The sequence below is a fragment of the Dermacentor variabilis genome, chromosome 4 (assembly GCF_050947875.1).
Source record: "Dermacentor variabilis isolate Ectoservices chromosome 4, ASM5094787v1, whole genome shotgun sequence".
NCBI classification, from domain to species: domain Eukaryota; kingdom Metazoa; phylum Arthropoda; class Arachnida; order Ixodida; family Ixodidae; genus Dermacentor; species Dermacentor variabilis.
The window spans coordinates 103,361,392-103,375,337 of NC_134571.1; the positions used below are offsets into that span (position 1 = coordinate 103,361,392).

Consider the following 13,946-nt stretch of genomic DNA (forward strand, 5'->3'; position numbering starts at 1 on the left):
CTGTTCGCGGCCGTGTTCGTGTGCGTTGTGACGCTCCTGTTGTGGTTTATGGACAGAAGAGTCCAGCACGCCATGCAAGGCGTCTGCGTGTCACCCGCATGCGCAGAACTGTCGGCGGCATTCCACGGCATGCTCAACTACAGCGTAGACCCGTGCGATGACCTGGACGCATTCGTCTGGTCGAAAGGCCTGCGCCGCGGTTACGGAGCCAGCAGCGGAGGCCGCGGGGCACAAAGCGTCATCGAGCAGGTCATCCGGGACTACAAACTGCAGATGGTCAATCTGTTCGTGGATGGCGGAACCAATTTCGCGGCGTCAGCGTAAGTTTGTCAATCGCTACAAGTTTATGGCTAAATGCTTTTTCACATGCCGGTGAGTTGAAGCGAGAAAAGAAAGATAATAATCGATGCAGATGCACCGGCGATGGCGCGATTTTCCTCGGAGCGATGGCCGAGGTTTCGACCGGCTCACAAATTATTCGCACCTGTATCGGTAGAAAAATAGAAAAAACGCTGGAACTAGTAAAATATCGCAATTTCCTATGTTATGGTAAAGTAGGATAAGTTTGCTCTGTGGTGTTGAAAAATGTCGAGCATTCAGGTTTGCTTAGACCGCAGCTGAGGGTCAAAAGAGCACTGGTATGGCAACATACGGCAATAAAGTAAAAGTCAGCATTAAAACTATTAATTTAATGGCGCTTGTCATCCTGCCCACAATTCCGCCGATCAATACGACTCTGCCACGACGCGACAAGCTAGTCGCGCACCGTACAATAACGGTCGCGATTTTCGCAGAGCGAGCGAAATTTCTTGGTCGCCGAGTGAAAATTGTACTGTGTGAAAGAAATCTTGAAAATTTTGTCACGTATCGAAGTTGCATGAGAATGAGATTCGCCGTTGTAATGAAAGCACGCGACTCTGGGATAGAGATAAACAAGAGTAGATTTTGCTGAGCTTTCATCTTTATTGTTTTCTCTCAAGGTGCTTTCCTCCATTAAGGTTTTCCGCCAGGAACGCGAACAAACTGAACTACTCAACATTCAGCTTCGTTGACAGGTGCGGTCTCTTACACGTAAAATGATCCTGCGATTGATCTACATAAATAACTATGTACAGTGCTAGAGCAATGAACTACATTGCTGGAGCTAATGTTTCGACAAGAAGACTTCACTTGTCTTCGCCAAGATATTTTCATAGTGGCGTTCGCGTGTGCGCAGCTCACTCTCCTTATCCTCAATAGCAGAGGAGTAGGAGGATAGGCCCGTAAGTAGATAATGTTAACTGAAGTCGAACTACGAAAAAAAAGTATTGAAAGCAAAGTGGAGAGCGGTGGGGAAGAAGTTAGGGCTTGGGGATTTGATGGAAAAGAGAACAGGCGGGATACAGGTGTTGGGTTCTTACAAGTAGAGATCGAAAACTCCGAAATGGAACAGGAAGTGCGGGTATCAGCAGGCACTACCAATGTAGCGTGCCTGCAGGCTTTGACAGGCAAAATAATGGCCACTGAAATAAATTGCTATCTAAATTATATATATTGCGACATGCCAATACCGCTGTCAAACATCTATCACGACTGGCCATCCAGTCGACGGCAGCGAACCTGCATGCTGTCACAGGCGGCTCCAGCATGCTTCCTCCACCACACAAGCATTGGCCGCCGCTGCTACTCCAAGCAAATGAATTTTCGTTAGATAAAGTGATCCGAAATTTCTTTATTTTATGAAAAGCGAACGTTAAGCGCCGGAGAGAAGCGCGATACTTGTCGAGCTCAGCTGCATTGCACTGCTACGGACGGCGCATTGCGAACCGGCTCGGCTGTGTTCGTGGCATCGCAGGTGGCGATGCCACGAATGTCGGCGTATTAGTTTCGTTGTGTGAAATTAATTGGAAGGAGAGGGTAAAGCGGCGCAACAGGCGTAACAAACTATTGCGGGTCGTGAGCGTCTGTCGTTCGTTCCGAAGCTCCGTCGGCTGCAGCTTCGAAGTGAACCGGAAAAAGGCCTGACGACGATGTCGACGCCGCCGAGCAATTAGCGGCGGTGAGGCTGCCGGTGATTAGAGTCACTGAAAAAAAAAAGAAATTGCTGACGATTACGATACTTCGTAATGCGAATTTCGAGCGCAGCTGTTTACGTGTTTTAAATTCGCGATATCTTGTGGCGAAGTATTTGTTCATGAACAACAGGGTGCTCTCGGTGGCGGCTTCTGCTCGGGCAGCTCGTTTAGCAGCAGCGACAGACGAAGCATTTTCCCCGGTTCCGTCGCTCATTGTTCAGGAAGAAAGCGTGAACACGGTTCCGCGTGGCTCGCGCGGAGCGTACTGTCTCGCGGCGGCGGTGCCGCAGGCGACGTAGCGCATGCGCAGTGGGTCCGACGCCCACGCCAGCACTTTGTTACCGCGTTCGCCGCATGCGTGGCCGCTGACGGCGCTCCGCTTTCCTCCTCACGCTTTTGCCATACTTTATCCCGCTTTCTTAGAATCTTACGAATCTTAGGAACAATCAGAGAAAATTATCATCGAGCACTGCCTTGATCGTCTGAACCTAGTAATTGCACCTAAAGACATCGAGCGCGCTCACCGTCTGCCACAGCACACAGACCTCCAAAGGCCAGTAGTAGTGAAATTGACTTTCTTCAAAACGAAAGGGAAAATGCCCTCAGCTTAAAAACACAGGTTTTAGTATTGGCGAAGATTTTCCTCGACCAGTTCGAAATGCACGAAAGCAGGTTGTGGCTTTCGCCAGGACCAAGTCTGAACCTTTTTCCGTCCGATACAAAACGCTGAGCATAACGGTATATCTTTGACCTAGAAACACAGTCAGTAAAATAAATCGCCTAGGAATCGTTTCATCGTAGGAACACGCGCAAGCAGTCGAGGACTGACCGTCGAGTTATTCTTTCCTTTTCCATAATCTACACCAATGTACGCAGTTTCCTTCCTAAGTGCGAAGTCTTGTATAATATTCTCTCGTCTTCTGTCAGCAGCATACTAACCTGAACTGAAAAGTGGCTAACAAGCGACGTCACAGATAATGAGGTTTTGGATGACTTACCAAATTTTAACGTTTACCGTAATGATCGTCAAGGCACACGCGGGGAAGGTGTCATTATTGATACTAACAAAGATATTCCATATTCATTTGTTAACGTTAATCAAGACCTAGAAATATGATGGTTAAAATGCAGTGCCCTACCGGGAACCGTTCTGGTTAGTGTCGGCTGCAGGGCTCCGAACAGTAACCCGAAATTCGCTCATTAACTTAATGACGCACTTCTCCAGATTACTAGCAAACACCCCAATGCGCAAATTTCTTTCTTGGCGGATTTTATCTAGCCACGTATAAACTGGTAAACCCTAGGCTCTCTAACTGCCGGTAACTCAGAAGAAAGGCCCTTTGTTAACGTGTGTTTAAACTTTAACCTGAGGCAAATGGTGTTCGAACCGACTCGCGTTATGCATGGATCATCAAACACTCTGGATTTCTAACCAACAACCCCGAAAGCTTATCATCGATTACTTACATGCGTGAAATTATTACATGCGTGAGGTTATTCATGCCATTTTCAAGTTTACCCTCACTCCCCACCAAACGTTCAAGAAAACCACCTGCATGTACGACAGAGGAAATTATAAAGGAATTAACAACGAACTAGAAGCTTTTTTGCCGTCTTTTCAATGTACATTTCATCACCGAACTGTCATTGATAACCGGACAGTTTTCAAAAACATGGTAAACGAACTTACAAACAAAAATTTATTTCCTGTATCAGTTTTAATGCAAACCGCCGAGAACCGTGGTTCTCAGACAATCTGAAAAGATTAGAAAGAAGAAAAAAACCTCTTTACACTGGAGCGAAACGGAACCTCTGTGCAGACGTATGGGATAAACACTATTCAGCCGAGTATTCGTATTATAACGCAATTCGCTTCGCCAAGCACGCTTCCTTTCAAACTGACCTGCCAAAAATACTAACGAATAACTTCAGGAGGTTCTGGGAAATAATAAAACCGCAAGAAATGAGCGCCATCGCTCTCACGTACACCGCAGGCTAGGCAGCCTCTGATAATGAATGTTCAGACATATTTAACCGTGCGTTTGGTTCCATTTTCACAGACGAAACTGACTCATCATTGCCCGCTCCGCCCAGCGTAACACTTTCAGCAATGACATCAATCGCATTCACTTCGCAAGGCATCATGAAACTTATCGACAGAATTAAACTCTCATCAGCCACTGGAGTCAACGAAATCAACTAAAAATACTAAAGAACACAAAACATACTTCAGCCATATATCTTTCATTACTGCTTTCTCAGTCGCTTTCAACAGGAGCCCTCCCGGACGACTGGAAGCTGGGGAGGGTCATTCCGGCTCACAAATCAGGTATAAAATATTCTCCGTTAAACTATTGTCCTATCTCCTTAACCAGCGTGCCTTACAAACTCATGGAACATGTCATTTATTCACATATCATCACCTTTCTAGGTTTCAACAATTTCGTTCATCTGGCTCAGCAGGGGTTTCGTAGAGGACTCTCTTGCGAAACACAATTGGCAATCTTCACCTTCGACCTACATTCTAACCTTGACCATAACCTGCAGACCGATGCATTGTTTTAGATTTCGCAACGGTATTTGACAAGGCACCAGTGCAACGCCTATTACTAAAACTCGCTGTTTTAAATTTGCACCCTAATATTCTAGCATGGATTAAAGGATTCCTAACTAACCCCTCTCAGTTAGTTTGTATTAATAATCACAACTCCAGCACTCTCTCTGTAACATAGGGCGTACCGCAGGGATCTGTACCCGGCCCGCTTTTCTTCCTCATATGTATTAATAATCTTGTACTCCAAGTATCATGTAAAATCCGTATCTTTGCCGACTACTGTGTTATTTATCGTACTATTACTAACACTTCGGATCAAGCTGCCCTTTAAGATGACCGCGTTTTTAAGACCGCGTCCATGAATTGTGTGGCCTCTGGTTAATGACGCTAAACGCTAACAAATGCACACTGGTCTCATTTAATCGTCAACACAACCACTTTATTTTTTTCTATGCAGTTGCTAACTCACCTATAGAAAGTGTACAGTCATTCAAGTATCTTGGTGTCCCCCTCTGCAGTGACCTTTCTGGGCGAACACACATTACCGCAATCATATCATCTGCCAAGAGATCTCTAGCCTTCATAAAACGTTATCTTCGTCATGCACCGCAACACGTGAAGCTGCTGGCATACAAAACCATTATCAGCCCTAAAATTACCTAATTAACCAAATATACCTAAGAAATGCACTCGAGTCTGTTAAAAACAGCACCATTCGCTTCATCCATTCTTCATATTCGTGTAACATCGACGTTTCATCCCTGAAGTCAAACTCCGGTCTCGAAAACCTCGAAGATCGCCGCCGCATCGCCAGCATCTGTTTACTCCACAAGGTTTACCATATTACTCTAAATCAAACACCTTACATTACTCACCCGACCCGCATATCTCACTGCACTGTAAATCTATCTGAGATTGCCCGGCCTCTTTCTCGAACTACGACTTTTTCAGGTTCCTTTTTTCTCCGCACTGCTGTGGACTGGAACGCCCTCGCCACCGGTGTAGTCGCCATTACGTGCCAATTGTCATACACAAATGTTGTAACATCTTATATTATAAAGCTGTGACTTGTATTTATTTGTTGAATATATTACCCACCCCTCATGCAATACCCCTCAGGGGGTGTTTAAGGGGAATAAATAAAGTTAAAGTGAAAGGCCCCGTTGCAACTTGCTCTCCGCTTTCCTCCTCCCGCCTCTTCGCTCTCGCAGCTTTTTTCATCCGCCGCTCTGCACCGTGTTCGCTTGGTTACGTCGAGAAGGACGTCGAGTCAAGCCGACGCTCGCCACAGGAACGAGTACCTAAGAACTGCGTTCTAAAAGTGACAGTGACGTTTCACTTCGTGAACGGGGGTTACGCGCAGGCGTATGCGTGCTATAGAGCACATGAATATATCGGCCCTCGGTGAACCTCTCCACCTAAACTGTCCGCATCGCCGATCGCTTTCAAGATGGGACTCACGCGGCCGCGCCATAAGCTGCAACCGCCGGAGTAAAAAACGCCTCCTCCGCCGCACCCCCCGATGAAAAAGACCGCGCGTTTCCTCCCCGCTTTCCTTCTTTACGTGCTCGAGAGTGAGGCGCCAAAATCGGCTCACCGTCGCACGCTTTCACTCCCATATACAGCATACGGCGCGATTGCGAGATGAACCCCGTACGACAGTTACAGCACCCGTAGCAACTACCAGAGGTCAACCCAGCGCGCCTCCATCTACCCTCCTTCCCCGCGAAGCTTCGGTGCTTGTATCCTTCCCGGTGCGCTCAACGCCAGCTAGACTTTCTTCTAGGTGGCGGTGCTTTGCCGCCCGCTCAGCGCGCTTCTTTGTATTTTCTCCAGCGCGCGATCCTCTTCTCCACCTCCAGGCGACTCCGCCCCCCACTTCCTTCGCGGTTTTACACTATAACTATCGCAGATATCGTTGGTGGGCTACTTACGCTTGCGCGTAAAAAGCGACGATGCCACAGTGATCACTTTTCTGTCGCTGATTGGCCAAAGCACTCTGCGGTTCGCGCAGAAATAGGTCCAGGACCCATACTCTGTACGACTGTACGACATCCTCTGTACGACAATAAAGTCATCAAGCACGCATCACAAAAACGCATCACGTTGTAACCGGAAACTCTGATGACTGATGAGAATCGTATACAGCAGTTCATGAGACTTCCAGCAAAGCAAAAGTAGCGATATGCAACTGGGAGAGTTTTTTTAGCTTGCGTCTTGTTGTATGTATATTGCACGTCCTTTCTATAATGGTCCTTTTTTATTCATTGTGTTTGTGCTCTCGTATTATGCCTTGTTCTCACTTTTGGTTTATATTTTCGCTCCTTTTTACTTATATTGTCCTCTTTTTTGTTTTGTTTTAAATGTACACATTGACCAGCATTCAGACCTTAGGGCTGTTCCTCGGTACGGAAAATGAATCACCACCACCACCACCACCACCACCACCACCATCATCATCATCATCATCGTCATTATTATTATTATTATTATTATTATTATTATTATTATTATTATTATTATTATTATTATACCTAATACTATTCATAATACATATAAATTAAGATGCTTTCTCCATGTAGAATCGTGGCCGAGTTCTTGCATGAGTGCATCCACGGCTGGTACGAGGCTCCACCGTCCGTCGAAAGCTTCCGCGAGTTTTTCGCGGACGCATCAGTGCCGTGGCCTTTCGACCCACCAGCCAGCAGCGCGGAGGTCCACCCCTTGGAGGCAGTCCTCGGACTCACTCTCAAGTGGGGCGTCGACACCTGGTTCCGAGCCCATGTCCACATGGTCGGTCGCCTTCGACAGGCTTCCAACGTCAGCCACTTGCCAGCGTTGTTTATCGAGGCAAGTGGAGTACGGAAAAGTGTTATAGAAAGTGCACGTTTCGACCATGTGTCCCGTGAAACCTCATTGTACGTTATAATGCGCATTAAATTCAGTACTTTTCAAGATTACCTTGGAAGTGAATGCGTAAAATGGGCATCGTCTGAACAAAATCACCTGGATGCAGGGCTGCATAGAAGAGGTTTCACTAAACTCTTGCCGACGGCTTTCTTGAAAATTTAGACCAACTGTAGCGAGTTGACATTAGGCTTGCACGTAAAGAATTACCCGTAAATAATTACTTCCAATCCATTACACATTTCTAATTTGTTAATTTAATATTTACTTTGTTTCTTGGTTAGGCTCACTATAATTCGGTAACGTTCTTAAGCAGCCAATTTTTTGTAACCATTTACAATTTTTCAGAAACAATCTCTGATACGTGACGCAGCTTTGAGTACTTATATATGGCGGGAGCTACAGAGTCGAAAGAGGTTAAAAACCTGCACATGGGTTGCCTCTTTCCCAAGATCAGCATCCTCCATCTGCGCCTGTATTACCTGAACTTGGAAGGCTTGCAGATTTGCACGTTTCTTTTGGCACTATGACTCCTCAGCTTTTCCCTTGCAATAAATTTAACTCCCTCTCTATTGGAAGCACTTATAGGCGACCTTCACAGGCAGTACGAGCTGCTGCTCAATTCTTCGCTGAGTGCACTCTGTGACCTCTCTGATAGAGCCAGAAGTTTCCTGGCAGTTGAACTCAAATGTTTCGTTCTGTTTGATCTTACGTGACTCATGAACGCGTATTCTTGTCAATGTAATACACATCCTTTTCAATCAACGTGAAGGTTTTATGGCGCGCGTTGCAATTAGCCGTTTAAGTCTAAGTGGCTGACGAGTGAAGGGCAGCGCAGAGACGAAGAATATCAGATGATCCTCCTCTATTAGAGGGCACTTCTATGGCTCGATAGCCTGGCCACTTGGGCGTTGATACCTGTGATTCACCTTACACAATTTTTCAGGTTTTCACTGGTTATGTCGCGAACGCCTTCCCCTAGCCAAATCCACAAAATATTGACTCGCCGTGCCGGCCCTGCGAAAGCGGATGTCCAGCGAAGCTGTTGGAAAACCACCACTACAAAGGGTGACGGGGCATGCAGTGTATATCATTGCTTTAGAGAAATGGTAGTAATGATAACCTTGGCAGGACGCTGCCGCTGGTCATATATTGCCTTTTCTTTTTCCTTTGACAGACCTCATATTCACGCTACTCCTCGGGAGCCCGCTATGCGTTGCCTGCCCATGGTGGTGCGGCTAAAAGAAAGAAATCAGTTGCGAGGCTGGTTCTTTTATATATGAAAGACTGGTGACGTCACTCCCCGCGTCGCAAGCTGCCGTCGCCGTCGCAGCTTGCGCAAACGTAATCTTTACCGGGAAACCCATGAGGGGAAGACTACGTGCTTCGCATTGTTATCAGGAGCGCCTTATCATCGATTATGTGGTGTGGATGCTTGTATTGTGCTTGTTGTTTATTTAAACGAATGCTGTGCTGTATGTTGTACGCGTGATACCGAAGAATATATGCACTTCTCGCTTCAATCAATTAAGGTTTTGATTCTTTTTTCGTTTTACATTTTTATCACTGAAGGTATTCTTTTTTATGTGAGGACGCGCCACGAGAGATCCCGACCAACTAGAGGCAAACAGCTTCGCTGTAATAAGGCGCTGTTCCTCATGGAGAACCGAGACATGGGCATCGCGGCATTGAGCGGCCACAATCGGTTGAGCAAGATGTTCGTATGTCACTACACAGCCCTTCTCTCCCGCCTTGCATATGAAGCGAGCTTCCAGTGTCACTGCCTTGACGATATGTGGCTTCACGATATGACAAGGACGATCACCAAGCAAAAGAATGAAAAGCGAAGATAAACAACGTGTGAACGTCTGCAGAGCACATTGAAAGAGCCAGGCTAGCTCGTTCTATTTACAGTATTTGTGCAATGTTTATAAAGATTGGGATGAAAGGAACGTCATTGTAATGATTACATTCTAGTAACTGCTAAAATACTTTCGGGGGCCAGTAATTTGTAAGCTTAATCACTTACCTTTTTGAATAAAGTATTTGTAATTGGAATCGTCTACATTTTCATTTTCGTCAATGTATAAAAGTATGGTTGTCACTAAGCCTGATCATGCCGCTAATATACCAAACGAACACACGATGCTAAAGCTTCATCGTCTGTATTTAAGCCAAGAAGTGTCTAACGAGAAAAAGAAATAAGGTTTTTAAGGCGGTAAGCCGGTCTGTATTTAACCCGGTAAGTATTAATTGAGCTAAAAAGCGATTATGTCCGTGGAATGTCTTGCGGTTTAAGGAGGATAAGCAAGAATACGACGATAAGTGCATGCTTGCCGGCGAGTTCGTGTTCTGGTAAAATTAAAACAGCTTCAACGAAGGTTTGTTACACTCCGCCAAGGCTTACTGGCAGCGGGAATTCGGCCGCTGAGTGTGACGTCAGGGGTTCTGTGACCGGCCACTCCAGTCGCTTCTCGAGGGGGTCTAAATGCACTTAGCATACGTTGCTTTCGAGTTACCGTTAAACGTGACGGGGTATTGACATTTATACCGAAATATTCCACTAGCAATGTACTGTCCCGTTTCATATTTGAAATGTTAGGCTCAATCAGTCAATCAATCAAGCCAACAAGCAAACTGAGCAGTGAAGGTTCCACCACTACACTTCATTCTGAGTACAACCAAGACATCGTCATGAAGCTGTACCTATCGCATGTTCAGTGTTCGCAGCTCGTTAAGTATGCTTTGGGGATAAATTTATGTAGCAATGAAGGGAAAAGCTACAGATGCACAGCGAGCGCAAGTAAAGCCGCTCTTGAAAAGAAAAGCTCGAAGTACTTATTTGCTTCAGTTTAGGCTGGGGAAGAGAAAATATTCAAATCTTCACTACTATAGCAAAGTAAGACGAAACGCATGACTGAGGGAGAAGTTTGGTTTTATTTTTTCTGCTTTTCTATTTTGCGTTTGGGCAAATGCGAAACCGCTGCTCGTGGAAGATATACGACAATTACAGCATTCACTTCAAAAAAGAAATAAAGACAACACCAAAAGCATTTTCCAGCACTGCCGAACTACATGATGCCGTAGCATCATGTAGCTTTCCGTTCATTGCCACAGAAGGTTGTCTGGCAGTATATTTAAGCTTGCCAATGAAGGCAAAGCTCCCAGCATTGCGAATAAGCAACTAAAAATGTCAAGGGCGCTTAGGTATTCCTACGTGGGTCAATTCGAACGCATTGCGACGTCTTCCCGATGACAACTCGTTTTACGAAACGTAATGGTATAATTTTCACGTTGCCTTGTATGATTTCTCGCATCATGTGACTCGGTCTCGTTCGCGTACTTACGTGGAAGTCCAAATGAGCCGGGCGCAGCTGCTGATTGAGAAGTCGAAATCGAAGGCTCGTCCATCAGAGCGCAAGACAGAACTCATCGAAACCACCACACCGACTGGCAGCGCCGCGATGCGCGGCGCTATATGTAGATCGGTTACCGGCGCGATCTGTCTAGTGACCACGTCACTTTTTGTACCATCTCGGTCGAAGGTTCCCCACGACAGATCTCACCTAAATCACCGCACCGACTGTCAGTGGGCCAGTGCCGTCAGCGCCTTCTCAGATGGAGGGGCAGTATGGGAATGCTGGCTTTATGAACGGCATCGGAACCAGCTGTGGAAGAGAACGACGACGAACGCGCGAGCAATGGCACGAGCGCGCGCCTCTGACCACGTGACTTCTTGTAAGATCTCCGGCCACGCCGCCAGATCTTGCGCTTCATGGGCCATATAATGCTTTCGCATCAAAATTATGGGCATAACTCACCTTCGTCTGAATACCCATGGCTACGTAACGAGGACTCATGTTCAAGTTCAATGGGACACCTTTGGTGGCACTGATCGAGAGGAATAATTCGGGTTCCGTGTAAGCATTTGTTATATATATATATATATATATATATATATATATATATATATATATATATATATATATATATATATATGCTATCGATGTGCACTAAGCACATTGCTGGTGGTGTCACATGTCTCTTCCCGCCTGTTTCCTACAGGCGGGTGCGCAGGCCTCGTCGTGGCTCAACTTCATTCGGACTCTCGCGTCGACCGACAGCCGGGAGAAGTACTACCGGCTACTTTACGCGCGATACAATGCAACGCCGCCCGAGTCTTACTACATCACGAGAGAGCTGGCCGTCGAGAGAGACGTGCTTACCATCGTGGACGCCGCACGGTCACTTGGAACCGGCCCCAGGACTGTTGTCACCACCATCGCCAAGATCGCGGACGCCGTTGCAAACACAACCTTGGAGAACTGGCTCGACCCCGTCGTCGCCGCGCCTGGCGGCAGTTCGGTGCACTCCGCGACGATGGCGGCTGTGCAAGACGTGCGCGTTCTGCATGCCATCCAGCGCCTGATGAAGGTGCATACTGCGGGCGCTCTGATGCGGCACCTGTCCTGGTGGCTAGTGCAGATTCTCACGGTGGTCGGCTGGCCCCAAGGATACGACGTGATTGCTGGAAGCAAAGAGGTTAGTTGGCTACTGGAACTTTCCTGGTATCCATAAGGTCCGCACGCACAATGAACTTTTTTTTGCGAGCATATTTTACGCTACGCTGTCCAAAATACGCCTTTGTCTTTACTGGACTATTCCTCGCAGCGTCCGCTGCCACCTACTTCTAGCAAAATGTAGAGACACCCCACATTTCATTCCACTGAACCGCGAGGACACGCCATCCCATTTTCAGAAATTTACGGCAACAAAATGTAGAAGTCTTTGATTTCATCTCGTCGCAGCGCAATAACAGGCCTTCAATTTGACGCCAATATCCCGTAGAAAATACTGGCCTCTGTAATTTCATTTCACGGCCATCATATATAAAACAAATCTGAAGTTTCTCCGTAAGTTATCGAACTGTGCTTTTCAATAAAAGCGTACCGGCTACGCACGTTATTCTTAATTGTTAGAGAATCCCATTTATTCGGAAAGCGGCCTTCATTACCTTTGCTGCAGATGCTTCCTGGTTTACTACCTACCAGCTACTTTACAGTTTACTAGTTACAAAATTATTCTCAAGCATGAAAACTTAAACTGAAAAGGGTTGCTTACAATCAAACTAAAGCTGCACCTGGTGCCAAGGTTAAAGCGTGTCAGTCCTTATTTGAAGTATATATGTCACTGTAGCTCAAAAAAGGAGACGGAAAGCAGTCTAAACCAATAAACGAGGCAATTCTATAGAACAAATAGCAAGTGTCACTCTCTTATGTTAGGCTACAGTGACCCATTCCAGGCATCTTGGAGCACCAGCTGATCTTGTGCATCGTACCCGTGTGTTATGAGGAATTCCATCGGGAAACATCAATCTCGTGTCATGATTTCAGCTATGCCGAGGATACAAGCATAATCGACTGTCTTTCATTTGAATTGAGTTCTTTTTAGTAGACATAAATAAAAACCAAATAAAAATGAAAAGAATAACAAGAAGACTAAACCGGTGCATATCTTGCGGCGTGAAGCGAAAAGTAAACCGAGTAAAATAAAATTCGCAGTTTCGCCCGAGAGGAGAAGAACCGATTGCGACACCAAATTATTGGGTAGCTGTACGAAGTATAGTAGATTTATCGGCCGTATAAACTTGTAAACATTCGCTTAATAACTAAATTACCACTGATGCAATGCGCAAGCGTCACTGAACGAGGACGTAGGAAGGAACAGACACACAAATACAGCGCTGCCTTTGTGTGTCTGCTTATTTCTACCTCCTTGTTCAGTTGCGCATACCAACTAGCCTGCCAACGTGTTTGAACTAAATTAACAAGCACTCTGTCACGCGCGCATAGGTTAACATGAACACATCTCGCTCGATGAGAGCGGAAACTCGCTGTCAAAATGCTGGAGTAAGGAATCGCGGCAGCGGCGAGCGAATTGACCTTGGTGCATCTCTCGTTTCAACGCCAACGGAACGTCGAAAGCACAGTGCATACGAAGTTACCGGCACCACACGCACTTTGCAAACGATCGCTTTGAAGAGGAGGTTCGTGCGGTGCGCACTTTGGCCACGTTGCAGATTTCTTTCAAGGCACACTACCGCCAGCAACGCGTTCCTACGGCGTCCGCCAAAGGCGTCTACTAAGGTGTCCGCCATTCGCACGCCCAACGCCGTGGAGTGGAGACAACGCCGCGGTTGTCTCCACTCTGCGCGCAGCGGCGGGCGAGGAGGACACCGAGCACCCGAGCAACCGCCGAAGAACGCCCCTCCTCTCTCGCCTGACTCTCCTGCCTCGCGCGCGACAGGAGATGCCACGCTTCCGGCCAGCATTCCTCACTCGCGCACGGTAGAGTGAACTTCGTTTGCCGGTTTCACACGCTTTTACTCGCACATACAGCAAGGGCGTGGGGATCGCCCTTGGACTTTATAC

General features: G+C 46.7%; 1 protein-coding gene across 1 annotated transcript in view; it reads right to left on the minus strand.

Moving 5' to 3' along the window:
- The window catches only part of LOC142577868 (solute carrier family 13 member 2-like), a 60,860-nt gene extending 48,917 nt beyond the window's left edge, over positions 1–11,943 (minus strand). Inside the window, exon 1 of the mRNA XM_075687301.1 lies at positions 11,742–11,943. The gene's annotated coding sequence lies outside the window, so the exon portion shown is untranslated. The remainder of the gene's footprint in view (positions 1–11,741) is intronic.
- Between the last annotated feature and the right edge of the window lie 2,003 nt (positions 11,944–13,946).